Source organism: Musca domestica, unplaced genomic scaffold, assembly GCF_030504385.1.
Source record: "Musca domestica strain aabys unplaced genomic scaffold, Musca_domestica.polishedcontigs.V.1.1 21, whole genome shotgun sequence".
Classification (NCBI taxonomy): Eukaryota; Metazoa; Arthropoda; class Insecta; order Diptera; family Muscidae; genus Musca; species Musca domestica.
The window spans coordinates 13,042,247-13,065,206 of NW_026712258.1; the positions used below are offsets into that span (position 1 = coordinate 13,042,247).

The following is a 22,960-nucleotide window of genomic DNA, read 5'->3' on the forward strand; positions in this document are numbered from 1 at the left end:
CAGATCAGATTTGGATAGAGCTTCCCTATATATAATCGTCCGATTTTAGGTTTCCTGTGCACCAAATGGCTAATTTCAGCCCAAGGTGAGTGAAAATTTGCACTTCCGAGCGAATTCATTCTAGAAGTTAACATTTAAAACTTGGTGAAAATCGGTTCAGATATAGATCTAGCTCCATATATGCGTTTCATCCGATTTGGTGTAATCATATTTAGTACCAGATATCTCATAGAGCTCAGAAATAACCAATATAAAAATTTCTTTTACGAGATCTCTACTAAATATGCATAGTGGTGTAGGGTATCATATAGTCGGCACCGCCCGACTTTTGAGCTTTCCTTACAGGTTTTTACTAATTTTTTACATTTCTCATTATTTTTATGCAGTAACGCTATTTACAAGAAAATATCAATATAGGTCCACACTTTGATACAGCTTTTATAAAAGATAACAGATATTTTCCAATCGACCACTAATATTCATTCGCCAATAGTAATTTCAAGACTCAGCTTTCATCTGACCCTTTAGGAGGTAATCAGCCAGTCATCTTTCACATTTTTAAAAATACATAGGATACTAGAACATTCCCTTCATTCCTGCGGCTTCAAAAGTTCGTGTTAGGACTTTTATACCCTCCACCATTCCATGGAGGGTATATTAAATTTGTCATTCCATTTGTAATTACTCGAAATACTCATGTCAGACCCAACAAAATATATATATTTTTGATCAGCGTAAAATTCTAAGTCGGTTTAGCTAAGTCCGTCTGTCTGTCTCTTGCAATCATGCCATCTTAAGAACGAACTGAGATGGAAAGCTAAAATTTTGAACACATGAGTATTTTGCCAGTAGGCAGGTTCATAAATGGTCTATATAGGTCCTCGTTTTCATATAGCCCCTTATAACGAATCCTCCCAATAGTCAGTATTTTGATACTTTCAGCAATATTTTTTACCGAAATTATTTAAAATTTCGTATTTAAAGTTCATAATAGGTACTACAACCTGTGACAAAAAATTGCATATGCAGGTCCCAGGTATAGCCCCCATTTAACGATATCTCTCGTTATTCGGTATTTCGATAATTGTAGCAAAGATTTTTATATGAAATTGTTTGAAAATCCACAGAAGGAGTTCCTTTTGAGTACTCTACCCCTGGAAGGTACACGATATCGTATATCCCCCATATTCGGTATTTTGACGACTTTTGCTAAATTTTTTAATGAAATTGTCTAAAAATCCATACTAGAAGTTCTTTCCAAGTCCAAGTCTTCGTATAGGCCCCATATATCTGTACCTCCCTATATATGGTATTTTGACGATTTTATGTTCAATATTCACCGAAATTGTTTGAGATGTCGTATTTCAAGTTCCTAATGGGTATTACTAAAAATCCATACTAGAAGTTCTTTCCAGGTCCAGGTCTTTGTATATGCCCCATATATCTGTACCTCCCTATATTCAATATCTTGTCGATTTTAGGTACAATATTCACCGAAATTGTTTAAAATTTCGTATTTGAAGTTCCTAAAAGTACTAATAGTACTACAGCCTGTGACAGAAAATTGTCTATGCAGGTCCAGGTCTTCGTATAGCCCCTAATATAATGGCTATATTCAGTTTTTTTAAGATCTTAACAGAATTTTTTTTCGGATTTTTTTTAAATGTCCATATTCGTTTCAAATTGTGGAGGGTATTCAAAGTTCGGCCCGGCCGAACTTACTGCTTTTTCCCTTGTTAATTTTTGAAAAATCGAGCTGCGATGTTCGCTGGAATTTTCTTCTATTTTTTTTTTTTTTTTTTTGTCAAACAGAATCTGAATTATGCAAAAACGGACTATATATTGTTTTGGACACATACAAGAGATCCCTAATTATGTTTTTCATTTAATTTGTCCATATTTATGGTCCATCTTTTGATGCAACCCTTATATAAAGATACTTCCTAATTCCAGTTGTTGAGAGGGTCTTGGCCATATTTTCCATTCAAACACCAATAGTCATTCAACAGAACTAATTCCAAGACCTTAGCTTTCCTCTGGCCTTTAAGAATGTAATCAGTCAATAGTCTTTCAAAATTTTTAAGATAAATAGGATCTTGGGACAGAGTCTTATAGCAACATATGTAAGTTGTTATTAAACTGGATCTTTCGCGGCAAGTTCAAAAGAGAAGGATAATAATTGCTGTAGGTAAACTCGCCTAGTCTAAAGGGCTTGTATCAAATTGACTTGCCTAAGAAATATTCAAATAATTGCATTTTATTGACATTGCTGATAGCTTCATACTCATAACTCTTACTCAAGTTCAACTGCAAATCCTTTATCCTCCACCTTCTCCCACTTACTATCGTTAAATTACACGATATAGGATACACCATTTGCTCATCGTTTGTTCGAAAAGAACTAAATAAATTCCAAAAAATTTATTGATGCGAAAAAAAGACAAGTTTTTTTTTCATTATCCCCAACAGAAAAAAGTCCCCAATCGAGTTACAGACAGGCCTATTTGTTTTTCCTCTTAGGCTTTTAGTGCCAGCGAAAGACAAATGTATTTACCCCAACCGTTTATTGTGCGGGTTGGTTGCATTGTTTGGTTTGATTTTCATTGTCTTGTTGTTTTCGTTTCTTTTTGTTTTTGCAATATTGAGTTTTCTTTTTTATATTATTTTGTTTTGTTTCATTTTTTTATTCCTGGCTGTCATTCAACTTTTGAACATAACGACAACAACAACAAGAACAACAGCAACAATCCAATGGAATCCATAAGCCGGTAGTCTTCTAGAAAACAACAAAAGCAACAATACCAATAATGATGATGATCGGCATATAGATGTTGTTGTTGATGATGATGAGTTCGTTCGATCGTCATCATTACCATTGTTTCGGTTTTTATGAGAGCACAACAGATATTCTCTTCTGTTGTGTGTTGCTGTCTCTCTGTCATATGTATGGTAGGTCGCCCGGTGCCCAAGGCGTATAAGAGTGTAGTCTATGTGATATTTTGCTTTTGCCTTCGAACGTCATTTATGTTTTGTTGTTTGCTGCTGTTGCTTTCATGTAATGACCAGCAAATTTTTTTTGTGTTCCATCCTCGTTTTTTTTTTGCTGTTGCACTCATTTACACACAATCGTTTACAACATTTTTAATTCTGTCGGTTTATTGTCTCCAACATTTTGTGGCTCTTCGTCTTGCGCCACACAATCTGGCGAATGTGTGCAGATCTCCTGCAGATATATTGTTTGTCGTGCAACATTCATATGCGACCAGTGGTAGACTCGTTCCATCTGTTCTCTCTGCTCAAACCAAGCGTTTTTTCTTTCTTTTTTGGTTTGATGTCGTTGTCACAGTGTACAGTGGGATGCAACAAGTAGAATTATAAGAAATTCTACTTTTCAAATTTTTAAAAAAGAAAAATAAAATAAAACCATTAAGACATAGTCAAAAGACGGGCTGGTAGCTATATGGGAGCTATATCCAAATCTTAGACGTTCTCGATAAAAGTTGGCAAAAGTATTTCTGAGCTCTATGAGATATCTTGTACTAAATATTATATATTATACATATGAGGGACTTAAACTCCAAATCAGCTGAAACACATACATGGGAGCTATATCTGAAACGATTTTCTTTAAATTTGATGTACTTGCTTCTATACTATTCACATATTGGGAGTAGCGAATATGGGCCAAAATCGGATTATCCTTTCTCTTCCTGTGCAGGAATTTTTGTGTGTGTGGGTGGGTGTGTTTACCGGAGGTAGTGGACCGATATTGCTCATCTACCAACTCGATTTAAGTTCGATAATAATATTACGATGTACAAAGTTTGGACCAAATCGGATAATCCCTTCGAGAGCTATTGCGCGCACCAGCCAGACAGACAGACGGATGGACGGAAATCGCTAGATCTACTGCAAATGTCCTGAAGCAGATTTGGTTGAAAGAGACCTAGTGTGTAAAACCGTTATTTCGATGAAATGACATATACCCTCTCTAGCCATATGGGTGAAGTTATACATATTCCTCGGATTTTTGTCTGCAATATTGCCGAAAACTCTAGATATCTAAAATCAACGGATTCCAAGGAATCCGAAAATCTAAAACAAGTAAAAAAGCAGCTAAATTTCGGAATCTTGAAAGATTCCATCGGAAAATACGCTCAAATGAAAACCGTTATCTGGTGAAAACCGTTATCAAATGAAAACCGTTATCGAAGACGTGATCCTGCATAAGTAATTTGTGTCATAGGCTGTTGTAAGTGTTCCGAACTTTATATACGAAATTTAAAATAACTTCGGTGGGCAAAAATCATGAAAATACCGACTATCTAGGGGTACCGTTACATGGGCGCTATACTGAAACGTGGAACTATGTGTCTTAAATCATCAAAATGCCGAATATCGGGGGGTGCCATTATATGGGGGATGTACGATATCGGGGACTTATATAGACAATTCTCTTTCAGAGGGTAAAGTACTCATAAAGATCTCCTTGTATAGAATTTCAGACAATTCCATTGAAAAATGTGGGTATAATCATACAAATACTGAATATCGGGGGGTACCGTTATATGGGGGCTATACGATATCGTGGACCGATAAGCCCATTTTCGAACTTGACCTGCCTGTGCAAAATTTTAGCTTCCTATCTTTATTCATTTTGATTGCAACGTGGTTACAACAGACGGACGGACAGGACCAATCAAGAATATATACTTTGTTGGGTATAAAATTATTATTTCGATGAGTTACAAACGGAATGACGAACTTAATATACCACGGTGGAGAGTAAAAAATGTGGTTTAGAAAGAATCTTTCTCCATTCAATTAGGGTTATTTCTTCTTCTATTTTAAGCATTTTTTAAGAATTGTCTGTAGTTTCCCTGTAATTATTAAAAATAATATTTTGTTGTGTAGCATTAATATTTTTATTGCCTCATATATCTTCGCTCCGTGCAAGACTGTTATATGGAGAACAGTCTTGCATGGAGCGAAGATATTTGATATTCGTAAAAATTTCTCCTGAATATGCCCATCCTTTCCAACATCCTTCTGTAAGCTTTTGGTTCTTCGAACCAATCTGTTTGAACATACAAAACTACTGTCTTTAAAGACACACACACACATGTGTGCACACCTAAGTATGTATGGTGTCGCCAACGCTGGCAGCCAAGACATTGCCTTTTTCTTCTTTGTTCACAGCTGACCATTTGTGTTCTCCTGGGTTTTCACTTTGCTTACGCCTGTTTCTGGTTCCGTTGTTACATTGCTGCTGCTGTTGTCGCTGCTTATACTGGTCGTGCTCTGCCAAGCTGCCAGCATTGTGGAGCCTCTTGTATTCACTGTCAATGTTAATAATCATTATTTCAGTTTTCAATTAAATACGATCGCATGTAAACGTCTGATTTCTGGCTTGTTGGTTGCGTTTCGTGATAAAGGAGAATATTTTTTTCGTGTGCCGCAAACAAACTTGCAAGCAAAGATTTTATGTTGTCGCGTGCTACTGCTCGATGTTGATGTTAAACAAACGATAAAATAACATTTATTCTTGAGATTTTAAATCGTGATAAAAAAAATCGAATTGAATTGAATTGGAAATCGGGCCGAAAGTGTAGGAAATTGCCCAATTGATTTGTGTTGCCAATCAGTTTATGTTTGATGTGTGTTTGGCTGTTGCTCGCCTGATCTCAAGATGCCAGCAACCGGCCAATGAAACCTGCCAACAACACGTTGAAACGGAACGATGAAATGCAATTCAAATAAATAAACAAATCATTTAGAAGAGCCATTAAAACAAAATATTGCATAATATTTATTTATTTTCATTTACGGCTACGGCAAAGGCTGCTGTTGCTGGCGGCGTTAAGGAAAACCGATACCCAAAACGAAACCAAAAAAAAAAAACACTTTTGGCAAGAGTTGTTGTTTCTACTTAAATTCCCGCATGCTTGTGCCGTATATCAGGCGAATAATTTACAAATTATTATTTAAAATTTTATTAACAATAACAACAACAACAAGAATAATAATAAGAATATAACATAAAATATACACCTCCACAATTGTCTTACCTTCCTCGGGCAGCCAGCCAGGCCTTCAGTGACCAGATACTAGGCGTAAAAATCCCACCAAAAATCATTTATACAACAAGTAGCTGTGCGGTGTGAAATTCTTCAGCGTTGAGTGTTCTGCTGTTCTCTGCGGTTTATAAACTTTTTTTTTGCTGCTGTTTCACCAAAAAAAAAAGAAAAAGAAAACACCTAAATGTTGCCATAAATTAGCCATTGCACTGTGAAAATTCGCATGAAATTTGACGTGAAAGTGTAGCAAGTTCTTTTCGGTGCTTGGTGCTGGCCAACTATATTGGCAATGTTGTACAAGTGTTAAGAGTGTAAACAAAACAAGAGCAACAACAACAACGAAATGGTTTTTTATTTGCTCCATAAATTTCCCAATAGCGCACATGCACGTTTCACACCAGCTCTTTGGGATTTTGTGGCATCTTAATATCCATCAAATTATCCGAAGGAGAGAGGAGAGAGAGAGCGAGGGGAGCGAAAGAAAGGTGCCCTAGCCAACAAGCACGAGTAGCAGCAGCAGCACACCTTCTTTTTTCCGGGGCCTGCAACAACATTTGAAATGGTTTGTTTAAACTTTTTTTCCACTACTCTTCAAATAGAAAATAAACAATCAATAGCTGGGCAAAGAAAAAGTAGATCCAACCAATCCCATTTTCATGCAGACCGACAGACAGATAGACAAACGGACGGGCAGACAGGCAGACAGACATTTGATGTACTCAATTTGGTTCTTTTTTTGCACACTCTTCTATAAACATTGTGTGGTGTTGATGGTGTTAGTGTTGGCCACCATGGGCCCAGCATGCCATTTCTCTCGGGGCATGGTATGATACTTTCTTGCCTAACGGATTCCATGCGAATTAAGTAGTTTTTGCAGCCCAAACACTCTCCCTGGGTGAGAAAATATTTTTCTTATGTCTCACCGTCAGCAGCCACAAAGTATTACAAAGTTCAATATTTTAAACAAAAAATTTGCAACATTCGATTTTGCCGCCAAACGGGAGATTTGCTGCGAATATTCTTGGTGAAATTACTCTAACGCATTTGCATTGCTGCATGGGTAAGAGATAATCATTTGTTTTGCCCACAAAGAAGATTTAAAGTTCCGTTGCAGTGATTTATCTTAGATTGATGGGAAAATGGTAAATAGAATTGATTATTTTGTTTAGATTATCTAATCATGGAGGTAGGCAAAGGACGTCAGCAGGATGTTGGATGCAACTCAATGCTTGCGTATGCTTAGGTCATTCGATTTGCAATATTTCAAAGTGTTCTGTACAACTTGTATGGAACCAATGGGAAAATTTGAAAATGACCAATTTTATGGCAACAGAAAGTAAAACAGGCACACATGTCCTCTCAGCAGAAATGCTCATTACAAATCGGATTAATAACTTATTGCCTTATCAGGAAGATGTTGTATGCAGTAAGCAGTTATTTTTCTGCCGCTGACAGTCGACAAATAATCACTCAAATAATCGACTTTTAGAGGCTAAAAAACAAGTTAAACCAGTCGGGCGGGGCCGACTTTATGATACCCTACACCACTTTGCTAATTTAGTAGAGCTCGGCATAACAAATAAAAGTTTTTATGGGAGAATTCAATCATACACGCTAGGATTATAATTATAATTTAAAGTTCAATGGACTAAATATGCCGAAGCATTGGTATCTCTTAAATTCGGACTTGTATTTCCCATTTGGTACACAATTAATTTGAAATCGGATAAAGATATATATGGGAGCTATATCCATATATAGATATTTCTGAGCTGTATTTGATATATTTCCCTGAATATCGTTGTTATGGAGTGCATATTACGGCTGTGGGTAAAAAATACAACAAATCGGATGAACAGTATATATGGGAGCTATAGCTATATCTGAACCTATCTTCACCAAATTTGACATACTACCTTCTAGACTCAATTCGGTCGTAAGTGCCAAATTTCATCCCATTTGTGCAAATATTAGACGTTTGGTGTACAATAAAAGGTAAATCGGACGAAGTTATATATGGGAGCTATATCCAAATCTGAACCGATCTCGATAAAATTTAGCAAAGGTATTTCTGAGCTGCATTTAATATATTTCCCCAAATATTGTTGTTACAGAGTGCATATTACGGCTGGGGAGGACAAAAATAACAAATCGGATAAACAATATATATGGGAGCTATAGCTTTATCTGAACCGATTTCGATCAAATTTGGCATACTTCTTTTGAGGCCTAATTTGGTTGTATGTGCAAAATTCCATGCATTTCGGGCTAATATTAAACGTTTGGTGCACAATAAAAGGCAAATCGGACGAAGATATATATGGGGGCTATATCTAAATTTTTACCGATTATCTCCAATTTCAATAGGGTTCGTCCTTGGGCCAAACGAATGTTGTTTGCAAAATTTCATCTCAATCGGATAATAAATGCGACCTTTTTTTTTGTTCACAAGAATACATGGACAGACGGACGGACGGACGGACGGACGGACGGACAGACAGACGGACTGACATGCATAGATCAACTCAGAAAGTGATTCTATGGAGATCCTCAAAATAACTATGGGTCTATCTCGCTTCCTTCTCCATGTTACAAACAAATGCACAAAGACATAATACCCTTACCACTATGTGGTGTAGGGTATAAACAGTATCAGTCGGTCTTATAGTTCATATAATTATTGCACCTTAGTGGGAGAGGTAACAGAAGAGGTCGGCCGATATCTACCATCTTCACGATAGATCTTGGACTTGTAAAAATATTAGGATGTGTGAAATTTGAAGAGAATTGGGTGCTAATTTCACATTTTACGAGAGCCATAATTGTTCAAAATTTTAAAACGTTGTGGGGGAGGTACCTATAGCAATGGTCGCGACATATCCCTCCTTCACACCAGATCTTGTTAAAGAAAAATATTAGGATGTGTAAAATTTGAATAGAACCGGATGTTAATTTCGCTTTTTACAAATTTCATATTAAATTAAAATTTTGCCCCGCTGTGAAGGAGGTACCAGGGTACCATAAGGAGTGGACCGACATATTATATTTTCAAAAGAGATCTTGTATTTCAGGAAATATTGGGATGGGTGAAATTTTAACACAATCGGACTGTTATTTCACTTTTTATAAGAGATATAATTCTGAATTTCGACCCTTTGGGGGAAGGAACCAGAAGAAGTTGACCTATATTGTGCATTACCTAACTTTGATCTAAGTTTGATAATAATATTACGATGTACAAAGCACCAGCCAGCCAGCCAGACATACTTACGGACGAACATCGCTAGATCGACTCCAAATGTCCAGAAACGGATTTGGTCTAAAGAGACCTAGCGTCTAAAACCGTTATTTAAATCAGGTACGTTTTGGCCGTATCAAATGGTATATACCCTCTCTAGCCATACGGCTGTGGGTAAAAAACATAGCTACTTATCTCGTGTGACATGTTCCTGTTAGAGTAATACGTTAGACATCTGAATCGAAATGACCCAGTGAAACATTTATTGCCAAAGAAGTAATTGAATCACGAATCATTTGAAAAAAGAACTTCAATTGTCCCTATACACGTGTCTTCTATTTTTAGCTCTTAATTCATAATCTACTAGATTTTCCCGTATTTTTTTTTCGTGTTGCACACTGTAATGTAGCCAGTCTTGTTAGATATTGCTACAGATAAGTACTTTTTTTTCTCGATGCAAAATACATAAAAAATCGACTCCCTGAAATATTAAAAACACGTAAAAAAATTCTATGACGAAATTCGGTAGTTTAACAAATTTCCATTTTATTTTAAAAATACTAATCAAATTTAATCTCCCTCCCATCGATTGGTCAGTTTAAATTCAGTTTTTTAAATTAATAAGGCGATTTTAATGTCCACAGCATGATATACGAAATTCTCTTTCATTCATTGATAATTGACTTTTTGGATTAAGTGAAATTTAAAATCTTCCAACAAAAACTAGATAATTATTTAAATTACAAAATTTTCAAATTGCTGGCCATCAGCCCAAAAAGCAAACATCTGACAAAAGGAGATTAGACGGATCCGAAGTCATTTGTTTACAATTTTTTATGAAGTCTAATTAAATTTAATATTTCTTTTTATCAATTGAATACTTAAATTACCATAACTAGCCCTAATCACTTGATTCCCCATTGTTTCTTTGCAATCGCTTGGAAGATTTTTAATGTCCCCAGCATGGTGTATGGAATTATAATTGATCCGATTAATAAAAATTGATATTTTCAAAAAAAAAAAAAACAAATTCCACGAAATTGTTGAACATTTTTTGATTACAAAATATTTAATTATTGGGGGGGAGGGGGATTTAAATTTAAAAAGTTTATCTTTAGCCAACAAATAAATGTTCACATAAAAATGTTTATCAGCTAACCAAACACATGATTTCTTTTTTTATACCCTACAACACTATGTGTTGGGGGTATTATAAGTTTGATTGGGCCAAAAATTATGTAACACCACGAAATATTGATTTCCCACATAGGAAAGTATATATGGATCTTCCTATCTCGCCGAGCTGAGTCGATCTAGCTATGTATGTCCGTCCGTCCGTCTGTCCGTCTGTCCGTCTGTCCATGTTAATTTGTAATCACTCTACAGGTCGCAATTATGGCCCGATCTTCACGAAATTTAGAATGGAGGTGGGGCTAGGGTCAGAATAGAACCCTATTTCTTTTGGAGATGATCGCCAAATGTTTAGGTGTTGAAATGGACCAAATACTGAAAAAATGTCGGATTTTGCAGTAGCTATACAGGTCGCAATTATAGACCAATCGACGCGGAATTTCGCATGTAGCTAGAGTTTAGGGCGGGGAAGAAGCCTACCAATTTGGGTGGTCATCGGATAATATTTAGCGGGTAAAATAGACCATATCTTTTGTGTTGAAAAAATTCAAAATTTTTCATTAAACCGCGAATATTTTAAATCCCGTCGAAACCACAAAGCCATGACAAGGTTACTTCTGACCTTTACATTGATGTTAACATCTAAAAAATCGGATATATAGCAAAATATGTGCGATATATATGTCTATCAAAGAAGATATGCTTGAAAGATCTCTTATATGTCGAGAACGGCTGAACTAATTTCGACAGTTCTCATTAATTCAGAATGGCCTCTTGTTAGGAAAGAAAAAACGTATAAAAAATCCCTTAAAAATATGTCTCTAAAGATCAAAATATTGGATTTGTAACATTTTCTCATATTTTTTCAATTTTGTCATATTTTTGGCATATTTTCATTTTGAATTAAACATTTGGTAGTATTTCTATAGCTAACAAAACTAAGTAGTTAGGAAATCAGGATATCATATACAGATCGCATTTTTGGCCCGATCCTTACGAAATTTTGCATGGGGATAAGACGAGCGTCAGAATAGATGCCTACTCTTTTTGGAGATGATCGTTATATATTTAGGGGTTGAAATGGACCAAAAAACTGCAAAATTGTCAGCAGGTCGTAATATCGCCCGATCCTCACGCACATTTGAATGGGGATTACCGCACATTGCAAAAGCCAAGCAGTATCGGATGGCCATCCAAAAATATTCAATGTGTGAAATAGTTTACCAACTTTTGTAGACTAAATACAAAAATGTCCATTCCAGCGACTTTTTGGAGAATTCACAAATGCAGGAAAGACGCACTTCTGACTATTTCGTTAACGCTGATTTCGTTGAAGAATATAGTCAAATGTCTGTATCTCATATAGATGCGTTTCAGTCAAAAACCAATAATAAATGTTAATCTTTTGCCACTTCTGAGAGATTATAGGTCTTTGGGAAATATTGGTTCCAGATCTAGGAAGACCATTTAAGTGCAACATCTACCAATAAATTGGAAATGAGCAAATTAGTTTAAGTTGCTATTATTCGAAAATTAGAGAACGAAACCTGATGGTTTTCTTTTATTATTTGTCAGAATATCTTTTGGAATTCTTTCGAGTATCTTGCCTATATAAACTGTATCGTTTATTATAGTGTTGTAGGGTATTCAACGGTCGGCCCCGCTCGACTGTAGCCTTTGCTTACTTGTTTTTTTTTTTTTTGTGAAAAATATGTATTTGCTACGAAGTTTCCAATAAAAAAACAGTCCTTAATATTAATTTTTTTACTATACCCTCCGCCATACCTAAGCTCGTCATTCCGCTTGTTACTCATCGAAATAATAATTTTAGACCAATCAAATTATATACAGGGTGGCAACAAAGTCAAACGCCAAAATTTTTACATTTTTCTAAATTTTATTGAATGAAAACAAAAAATTTCGGAAATAGCATCAACTTTTAAAATAAGTTTAGATTTGTTCGGATTGGTCAGCTTTGGTACGAATTATGGCCTTCAAACGGCCAATGAAACCGTCACACGCTACCCGATTGTTGCTCTGCGGTATTTTGGTCCATTCCCGACGATGCGCTTGTTTGAAGTGATCGACACTTTGGTATTTTTTAGTGCTAACCTTGCTTTCCCAAAGACTCCAGACACAATAGTCCAATAGATTGGTATCGGGAGATTGCGCGCTGGAAATAAAGCGAAGAATCGTCATCGTCAACGATTCTTGGGTGGCGATTATATTCGGCATTTATTCTGATGCCAAGGTCGATTAATACGAGCGGAGAGCGAACATCGGCTGTTATGGCGGCCTTTACTTGCGGCTTGAGTTCTGGTGGCTAACCGAAGGTGCACATTTGCAGCTGATCTCTTTGGCAAGTAAACACGATTATTTGGTTTTTTTTTACGAACTGCTGGACAACGAATGTTTTCTCATCAGAGAAAACCAAATTTGGCAGTTCACCACTTTCGGTCATTCGGTTTATTTCCTTTGTGTTGCGGAATTTCATTAAAAATCTTCCCCGAGCTCATTTTTCAATATTTGCGAATGGAATATTGCGATATGTTCAGCTTACGAGCCATTTTTCGGCCACTGCGACGCAGGTTTCGATAGAGTCGCTTCTTTACATTTCGAAAAGCAAACAAAGCATCCAAATCTCTTCAGATTTCATAAATACAAAAAATTTTCCTAACACAAGATCTATATATATACCAGCGAACCCCTTCTGGTACTTCACCCACAATAGGTCACAATTTTCAATGCGTTTATCTGTCATAACTTGCAAAACAAATCAGTGATTCTTTACAACTTGCTATATCTACATATTCCTCGCAACCAGAGACCTAATACGAATATTGAATTTATGATTTCACATAAAATTGGATATAAATGTTCGATTTTCTTACAATTTTGGCCATACCAGTATTTTTTTCTGTACTAAATGAAGGCCGGACCGAGTTTTAAATATTCTCCAACATAAGAAAAATAAAGCATTTGTATATAAAATTACTTGGATTCAAACGTGTTCCACTTTAAACTTCAATCACCAGTAAGATCGGTAGGAGAAATTTTCAATGAAGTAGCTGGAGTAGTTGTATGGAGGCCACACCAAAACCGAAACGCATTTAGACAATTTTATACTACAAAGTTTGTTATTAAATGCAAGAAATAAGTACAGTACTTCGTGGATAAATATGCTTAGGATTATCAAAATATCGAATATCAGTTGGTACTGTTATATGGAAAACGTTGACCTATATAGACAATATTTTGGCACCGGTTGTAGAGCCCATTATGGAGTTCAAGTACTAAATTGTATATACATCTATTAGAAAATGTGGCCTAAATCCTGAAAATACCACCTAATATCGGAAGGTACCGTTACATGTGCAACGTGACCTAGATACTCAATGTTCCGGTACTGACCACCGACGTCAAGGCAGTGGACGGAAGAAAACAGCAACATCAGCAGAAATGGTTCGAAAAGTAAAGAAGGGACTTGATCGAAACCCGCGTCGCAGTGGCCGAAAAATGGCTCGTGAGCTGAACATATCGCAATATTCCATTCGGCAAATATTGAAAAGCCATCAAAATTCCAAAAAGTTCAAGAACTTACACCGCAACAGAAAGAAAATAGACTCAAACGAGCTAAAGAGTTGCTTCGCTTTGCCGACTGTGGTAACTGCCGAATCTGGTTTTCTCCGATGAAGAAACATTCGTTGTCCAGCAGTTTGTAAACAAATGATCGACCAAATGATCGTGTTTACTTGCCAAAGAGGTCAACTGAAAATGTGCACCTTCAGTTGGCTACCAGAACTCATGCGCCGGCCATGGTGATGGTATGGAGTACCATAACAGTCGATGGTCGCTCTCCACTCGTATTAATCGACCGTGGCATCAAAATAAATGCAGAATATTATCGCGAAAATATTCTTGAGGTTGTATCAAAGCCTTGAGCACGCAAACATTTTGGCCGCAGACCTTGGACATTCCAGCAGGACTCAGCACCATCGGACTCAGCACGCGCCACTCAAGAATGGTTACAAAATGAGGTTCCTCTCTTCATTTCCAGCACAATGGCCACCAAATCTCCGTATGCCATCCGTTGAATTATTGTGTGTGGAGTATTTTGAAAAGTAAGGTTAGCACTAAAAAATACCAAAGTGTCGATCACCTCAAGCTACGCCGGGAATGGGCCAAATACCGCAGAGCAACATTCGGGCAGCATGTGACGGTTTCATTGGCCGTTTGAAGGCCATCCGTGGAAAAATGCGAAAAATTTCACAAAATACCCAATGTCGGGAGGTACCGTTATATGGGACTATAAGAAAACGTGTTCTGGCACCAGAGCTTAAATCCATTATGGACTAAAAATACTATTTTTTGGACAACTCGGTGGAATAATGTAACAAAATCAGCAAAATACAGAATATCGGGAGGTACCGTTAAATGGGACTATACGAAAACGCTGACCTAGATATGCAATGTTCTGCCACTGGGGCTAAAACCCACTACGAACTACAAATACGATTTTTTAGACAAATCAGTGGAAAAATGCGGCAAGAATTATCAAAATACTGAATATCGGGAGGTACCGTTATATCGGGCTATAAGAAAACGCGGATCCATACATACAATGTTTAGATATATCTCATTTTTAATACCAGCCATCTTAGACACAATACAGAATAATATGTCAAATTGATCATTTCAACAGACAGACGGACATTGTTAAATCAACTTAGAATGTTGCGCTGATCATGAATACATATACTTTATAAGGTCTACGACGAATATTTAGGGATATTACAAACGGAATGGCAAAGTTAATATACCCTCCTTTCCAAGGTGGAGGGTATAAAAATACTATTGAAGATCCAATTAGTCACTTTTTACACACTTTGCTTGTATTTTTAAACATATGTAGATAAACACATATTGATGTTATCGCTATAGCTTATTAACGAAATGTTCACTTTATGCAACGGTGCGTATGAGTGATTAAAATTAATGGACATAGTTGCTGTGCCAGGGGGCGAATGATTGCTGACAACTTAATGTGAATTAAAAATAAACATACGCCAATAGTATTTTAATTTTCTAAATTTGTAACATGGGCGTATAAAATGTATCTTTACATTTTAACAAATTAATACCAAAAACATATTTTGGTATATAAAAATTAATAATTCTGTTTGATTATAAAGCATAATAAAAACCAAGTACATTTTAATAATTTCTCTACATTTTATAAATAATTAAATTTGAAAACAAGATAAGGCAAAAACTATAACAAGATTTGTTTATTTATATTAACTTTTCAATTTTCTTTTTGCAATGACCACGAAAACACTTTGCCCACACACGCATGAATGTTCGCGCACTTCAGTTGTTGGCTTTGACACGCATCCATTGGTTTGAGACCACCCATTGATTAGACCATAAACCAAACTAAATTCTATCTAGCATATTCCATTCAACTCGTTTCGAATCAATTTTTCGCATACAACAAAATGCTGGCAATGATTCAGATATGCTTGGGGTTTTTAGATTTGAAACAATTTCATTTCTTTCCCAAGTATGTTTTTTTTTTTTTTTTTTTTTTTTTTGTTTAAAACAAAAAATCAAAGCAAAAATCAAGCATTACCAGGCTTTCATTAAAATGGAAATCAGAAGCAAAATATCCAAATGGACACAGTTTGACCATAGAAACACATCAGCTTCTTTGCTTTCATTTTCATGTTTCTTTCTTTTTCATATCTCGTTTCTTTTTTTTTTTTTTTTTGTAAATTATCGATTTTATTGGGTATTCGATCAAGTGAAATGTTTCTACTCTCGTTCTCGTTCCTATTTATTCACTCACTTTTTATTATGTTTTTCTAATAAGATTTATGCTTAGGTTAGTTTGATATACAATTTTCGGTGTTTGTGTGTGTGTATGTGTGTGTTCTTTCAAGGTTACACACGCCATAGATCTCCCAATGAAGACAGAATGGCATTTATTTAGATGTAGATGCTCGAAAAGTGACATTTGAATGCAGTGATGGGAAGAAATGGAAATCTCTTCTCCAGACCATTTACCTACTTTAGAACTAATGGGAATTCGGAACTAAGAGGTCCTTCTGGGGTCTTCATTTTGAATAATTATAACTCGTATAGCAAGCTAACAAGTCAGCGATTTTTTCGAACTTGGTGTATCTCAATATTTCTACAAACCATAGAACTTATGTTAACGTGGGATAAGTTGGTATAGTCGAAGTTGGTTGGTACAATTTAAATTCTCGGTGAACCGGTGGATTTGAAACTATAAAATTTAGAAATTGCATACTAGGACTGATGAATGTAGGTAGTTTTGTAACTTATGTGGTACTAAATTTCGTACAATTTAAATTTTACGTGAAGCGATGGAGCTGGAGATCTAAAATTTAGAAATAAGATTGCATTCTAGGACTAAGGAATGTAGGACGTTTTGGAAATTCGTATCGATAGAGCTGGAATTCTGAAAATTATAAGGTAAATTAGTAGTTTTGTAAATTCGTACTTATGTGTACTAAATGGAACTTAATTCGGTACAATTTAACTTTTGGGTCAACAAACAGAGTTGAAATCCTGAAATTTGGAAATTAGATTATTATTGCTTTCTAGGACTGAGGAATGCAGGTAGTTTTATAACTTCGTACTTATGTGTAATAAATGGTACTAAATTGCCTACAATTTAAATTTTGGGTGAAACAATGGAGCTTGAATTCTGAAATTTTGAAATAAAAGTACTTTTGCATTTTTGGACTGAGACTGAAAGTAGTTTTGTAAATTCGCAATTATGTGTACTAAATGGTACTAAATGTGGTACAATTTAAATTTTTTGTGAACCGATAAATCTGGAATTCTAAAATTTAGAAATAAGATTACTATTGCATTCTAAGACTGAGGAATGTGTGTAAGAGTAGTTTTGTAAATTCGCACCTATCTGTACTAAAATGTACTAAATTTTGTACAATTTAAATTTTGGGTGAACCGATAGAGCTGAAATTCTAAAATTTAGAAATAAGATTATCCTTGCATTGAAGGACTGAGGCATGTAGGTAGCTTTGGATATTTGTACTGATATGAACTAAAATGTACTAAATTTGGTACAATATGGATTTTGGTAAACCAAGAGAGCTGCAATTTGGTTCCTGATCAAAATACAAGAGGGTTCATAGAAATTCAAACTTTAAGGTTATGCTAAAAGTTCTAAAATGGCACAACATTTTCAAATGGTACCATTTAGTATTATGTGAAAGGATAGAGCTCAATAGTTGAAATTTGGTATAAGGATAAAGGCTGGAACGTTAGTTCGATATATGAAGGTGGTTTTGGAAATGTGTACTAAGTGTGCGAACTGTACTAAATGGTACTTAAGTTAGAACAGTTTTTTTTCTGGTGATTGAATGAAGCTAGAATCTTCAAATGTGGAATTGGGGTCCCAGATGGTTTTTGGTAAAAAAGGTCGTACGAAAAGTAATAAATAGTACTTCATAGGGAGAAAATAAAAAACTGTAGCCATGATTTTTAATTTTCTTTTTTTTTAAATTTTATTGAATGAAAGCAAAAATGTCGGAAATAGCATCAAATTTTAGAATAAGTTTAGATTTGTTCGAATTAGTCACCTTTGACCCGAATTATGGCCTTCAAACGGCCAATGAAACTGTCACACGCTGCCCGAATGTTGCTCTGCGGTATTTTGGCCCATTCCCGGCGAAGCGCTTACTTGAGGTATTTTTTAGTGCAAACCTTGCTTTCCAAAATACTCCAGACACAATGGTCCAACGGATTGGTATTCGGAGATTTTGTTTGCCATGTGCTGGAAATGAAGCGAGAAATCTCATTTTGTAACCATTCTTAGGTGACGCGTGCTGAGTCGATGGTGCTGATTCCCGTTGGAATGTCCAAGGTCTGCGGCCAAAATGTTTGCGTGCCCAAGGCTTTAATGCACCCTCCAGAATATTTTCGTTATAATATTCGGCATTTATTCTGATGCCATGGTCAATTAATGCGAGCGGAAAGCGACCTATGGCTGCTATGGCGGCCCACACCATCAATATGGCTGGTTCTTGAGTTCTGGTGGCCAACCGAAGGTGCAAATTTTTAGCTGACCTCTTTGGCAAGAAAACAAGACCATTTTGGTTGTTTACAAACTGATGGACAACGAATGTTTTCTCATCGGAGAAAAAGAAATTCGGCAGTTCACCAGTTTCGGCCAAGCGAAGCAACTCTTTAGCTCTTTTGAGTCTTTTTTCTTTCGGTTGTGGTATAAGTTCTTGCACTTTTTGGAATTTTAATGGCTTTACCCCGAGCTCATTTTTCAATATTTGCCGGATGGAATATTGCGATATGTTCCGCTTACGAGCCATTTTTCGGCCACTACGACGCGGGTTTCGATCAAGTCGCTTCTTTACTTTTCGAACCATTTCTGGAAAATTCTCACCAAAATGCTTTTGTACGCTTGTAAACAATATAATGAGCTGTCACTGGAATAATTTTAATAGCTGTCGGACGAGTGGTTTAGTAGTGACAGCAGTCTGAAGTTGGTTGCAGTTTTTTCATCTCACCCTGTAATTGTATGAAAAGTTCTAAATGGTACTAAATTTGGTATTTGACGAAGGGATAGAGCTGGAATCTCAAAACTTAATGTTAAGGTCTCTGTTGGTATCTGGAATTGAGATATGGAAGTGGTTTTGGAAGTGATTTTGGAAGTGTGCACAATATTTCGGTTTTGGATGAAGGGATAGAACTGGAATCCTCAAATTTGATATTGATGCCTCCGTTGGCAGGTGGTTTCGGAAATGTACTAAATAGCACTAAATATGTATAATATGTATCTATTTTTGAGATTTTACGGTGGGTTGGAAATACGCATGAAAGTGCAAAGTGGTACTAAAGGTATTGGGTAAGGGATTGGAGCTGAGATCCCAAAATTTGATATTGAGGCCATGTATGGAGACGTTGAAATAGTTTTGGACAGATGATTTGGATGGGATTACTATTATCTCCTCGGTAAACAGGTCCAGAATATTCCACACTGCTGTGATATCATCTCATCCAAATATGGACATCATCCGAAACTATCTCAAAATATCAAATATCATAACGATTAATAGAGAATCCTACATAACAGTTCTCAGAAACAATTAGAGGGGAATTTTCAAAAGATCCTTCGCGGAATTCCCATTTCCAACCGAAATGTTTATTGACAGTTTGCAAACAACACACACCCACAATGTCAAACTGCAAACGTATCCCACCTGTCATTATTTAAAAAAAATTAGGCTTTTCAAAGGAAAACTTTTCCCAGAGCATGCTGTGATTCACAGTAGCGGCCATAAATTGTCAGAGTTTGTTTTGATAGAATTTTTCGCAAAACAAAACAATTTTGAAGAAATATAAAATTTTACACAAATTGCTTTGCATTTTTCATTGCCGAAGAAAATGCACTTTTGGTTCGGGCAAATAAACAATGTTGCTGGGAAAACAATTCTCAAGAAATGTTTGTGAACTTCTCTGTCCGAGGGGAATTTTTCACGGATGGTTAGTTTCGGAATTTTATGGCCGGTGAAATTAATTGCAAGTGATTTTGATTTTTTTTCCTTCTGTAAATTAACAGAAAAGAGAAGACGTTGAGAGAGAAAAAGAGAGGGAGAGAGTGAAAATTATTGAATCTTTTCGCAATTCGAATATTGCTCCGAATCGATCGATTCTGTTTTCCAATTTTCCGTGAACATTTGTTTATGTTTGGCGAAGGTTAAGAATGTGAATTTTCCATTTGAACAGATTCCCCCAAAAGCTGAGTGGAGCGTTGGGTCAGTGCGATCAGTACGAGAAGACACTGTGTACCCGGCAGTTGTACTCTGTTCTGCTCTGCTCTTCTGGGGTTTTTTGCTTCTATCGAAACGTGTTCGTTGTCCGCGCCGGTGTGGTGTGCTTTCCACATTTAAATATTTACCTTGTTTCCTCCATCAAGACTGCAGTCCACTGTAAAATCTTGGCACAGTAAAGACGTGCGTTTTCCACTTCAAATCCGGCGGTGGTGGCGATTGGCCATATGTTCTACGCTCTGTGTGCGTTTTGGCGTTTTCACATTTTCCGTAGCCTTGTCCGAGATTTTCTGAATTAGATGTGGCCGCTATTGGACATTGGCGAAATCCATTCCATGGGAGGAGGCATTTATTTATTCTATGCCCACCACCAATGCCAGTGATTCTCAAGTGGTGTGTTTTTTGTAAAATTTGGTCCAACTTATGCGGTCGGTAATTTAATAAATAATTTACCAAAACTGCACGTACATTGCATTCTCGCATTACTTGCTTGAAAATTAAAAGAAAAAAAATATGAAAACACAAAAAGGAAATTACATTGTATAAGAAATTATGTCAGAAAACTTCAACGGCAAACGGATGCAGGCAAAACTGATGCCAAAATTATAAAATTCGAAATTTATGCAATTATTACATTCATCACTGAAGGTTTAGTTAAACAGGTCGTTAGAAATTATTATTATTATTTGCAAATGAAATTGTGCATTTAAATTAACAACAACAAAGATACAGACAATTTTGTGATTGTGCGGGCCACCAAGAAAATACAAAAAAAAAAATCAAAAAAATAATCTGTGATATTAATTCAATGCGCCCTGATTGAGTCATTCGTATTGGATTTCGTTTGAATAAAGTGCCAAAAAATCAATTTGCATAATTTTTATGAAATAATAAATAATAATATTGAATTGTAAAACACACAAAAAAAATGTTTGTGATGTGTCACTAGAAATTCATTTGAAACATTTCGATTGGATTCCTAAGAAGAAGAATTTACCCAACTGTCATCAGTTTGTTTTTTATTGGAAACGAAATTGTGATCTGTTTTCTAATTTGAAAATTATTAAAAAAAAAAAGTATTTTTCTAAGTGAGAAAGTTAAAAGCAAAAACTATAAAACAAAGGGTCTGCCTTTGTCCGATATCAGTATTGAATTTTGTGAAAATCGTATAACAAGTGATTTCCAGCGCAAGGATAATCGTTCGCAAGTAAATGTGAGTAAAAATTAGAATAGAAATCAAATTGAAATCAAATGCTATAACAGTGCGTTCTTTTCTAACGAAAAATATTAAAGCGAAGATTTCAAATATTTTGTTGTTTGAAAATTATACGGGTTACATCAAGTCCTTTCATTTATTCTCAAAAGAGTAGTGAAATAACTGACTGATTGACCGAGAAGCAACGCCCAGAGGAAGCGGGAAATTGCAAGAGGCTTGGTCTTGGGGAATAGATTTTTTATAAGGCTGGGTTTTTTTTTGGAAAATCGTGCTAAAAGGCTACGAAAAGTACTAAAATGTACTTAAAATCTATTACTTTGTATTGAACAAAGAGAAAAAAACAATAATTCTGAAAATTGAATGAGAATTACCGAAGGAGTACAGGATAGATGGAAATTCGAACTTTAAGGTTATGAAAAGTTCTAAAATGGTACCATTTGGTACTATTTGAACTGATAGAGCTAAGAACTTGAAATTTGGTATTAAAATCAAGGTTGAAAAATAAGTTTGATATAAGGTAGTTTTGATAATGTGTACTAAGTGTGCTAACTGTACTAAATGGTACTAAATTTGTATAGTACTTTGTTTGATACAATTTGGTATTGCGCTTGAAATCTGAAATTTGGCATTTGGTGTGTAAGGTTGAGATTTGGAGATCGTTCTGGAAATACGTACTACTAATTAGTACTAAATGGTACAGATTCCGGTATTTGGATAAGGAATTGATTTGAAAGTCTAATTTTGTATTGGGTTAACAGTTAGTGCTTAAAATTCTGTATTAGGAAGGTGGTTTTGGAAATGTACTAGTACAAAAAGTACTAAATTCGGTATTGGGTAAAGGAATATATCTGAAGTCTTGAAATTTTATATAGATGTCACTGTTGGTGTATCTGGTTAAGATATGGAGGTTATTTTGGAAATGTGTCTTATATTTGTACGAAAAGTGCTAAATGGTACTAAATTTGGTATTGTGTAAAGGCTAGAATCCTGAAATGAAATTTGAGGTCTTTGTTGGTAACTGGGATTGAGGTAAGGAGGTGCTTTTGGAAATGTGTACTACAAGTATTCGAAAAGTACTATATTTGGTAGACTTTATATAGGAAAAAGAGATTGTGCTTGAAATCTTAAATTTGGTATTAGGTCGATGTTAATGTGTAGCTTGGATATATGGAGCTGGTTTCGGAAATGTGTACCATAATTGTATGAAAAGTACTAAATAGTACAAAAGTTAGTTTTGGATTAATATATTGCGATAAAATTCCGAAATTTGATATAGATATAGTATGGATATCGCTGTTGGTGTCTGTGGTTGAGGAATTGCGAACAATAATTGTACTAAACTGTACTAAATTTGATAATGGGGAAAATTAAATAGCTGATATCCTGAAATTCGATACCACTGTTGGTATCTGAGGTTGAGATATGTAGATGGTTTTAAAAATGTTTACAACAAGTGCAG

General features: G+C 35.6%; 1 protein-coding gene across 5 annotated transcripts in view; it reads left to right on the top strand.

Annotated features, from left to right (window-relative positions):
• Nucleotides 1-22,960, top strand: part of LOC101895423 (A disintegrin and metalloproteinase with thrombospondin motifs 1) — a 266,152-nt gene that overhangs the window by 184,940 nt on the left and 58,252 nt on the right. The window contains exon 1 of one of the 5 annotated variants that reach the window (XM_059122779.1): nucleotides 20,168-21,498. The exons of the other annotated variants lie outside the window; for them this stretch is intronic. The gene's annotated coding sequence lies outside the window, so the exon portion shown is untranslated. Of the gene's footprint in view, nucleotides 1-20,167; nucleotides 21,499-22,960 lie in introns of those variants that run through there. 5 annotated transcript variants of the gene reach the window in all.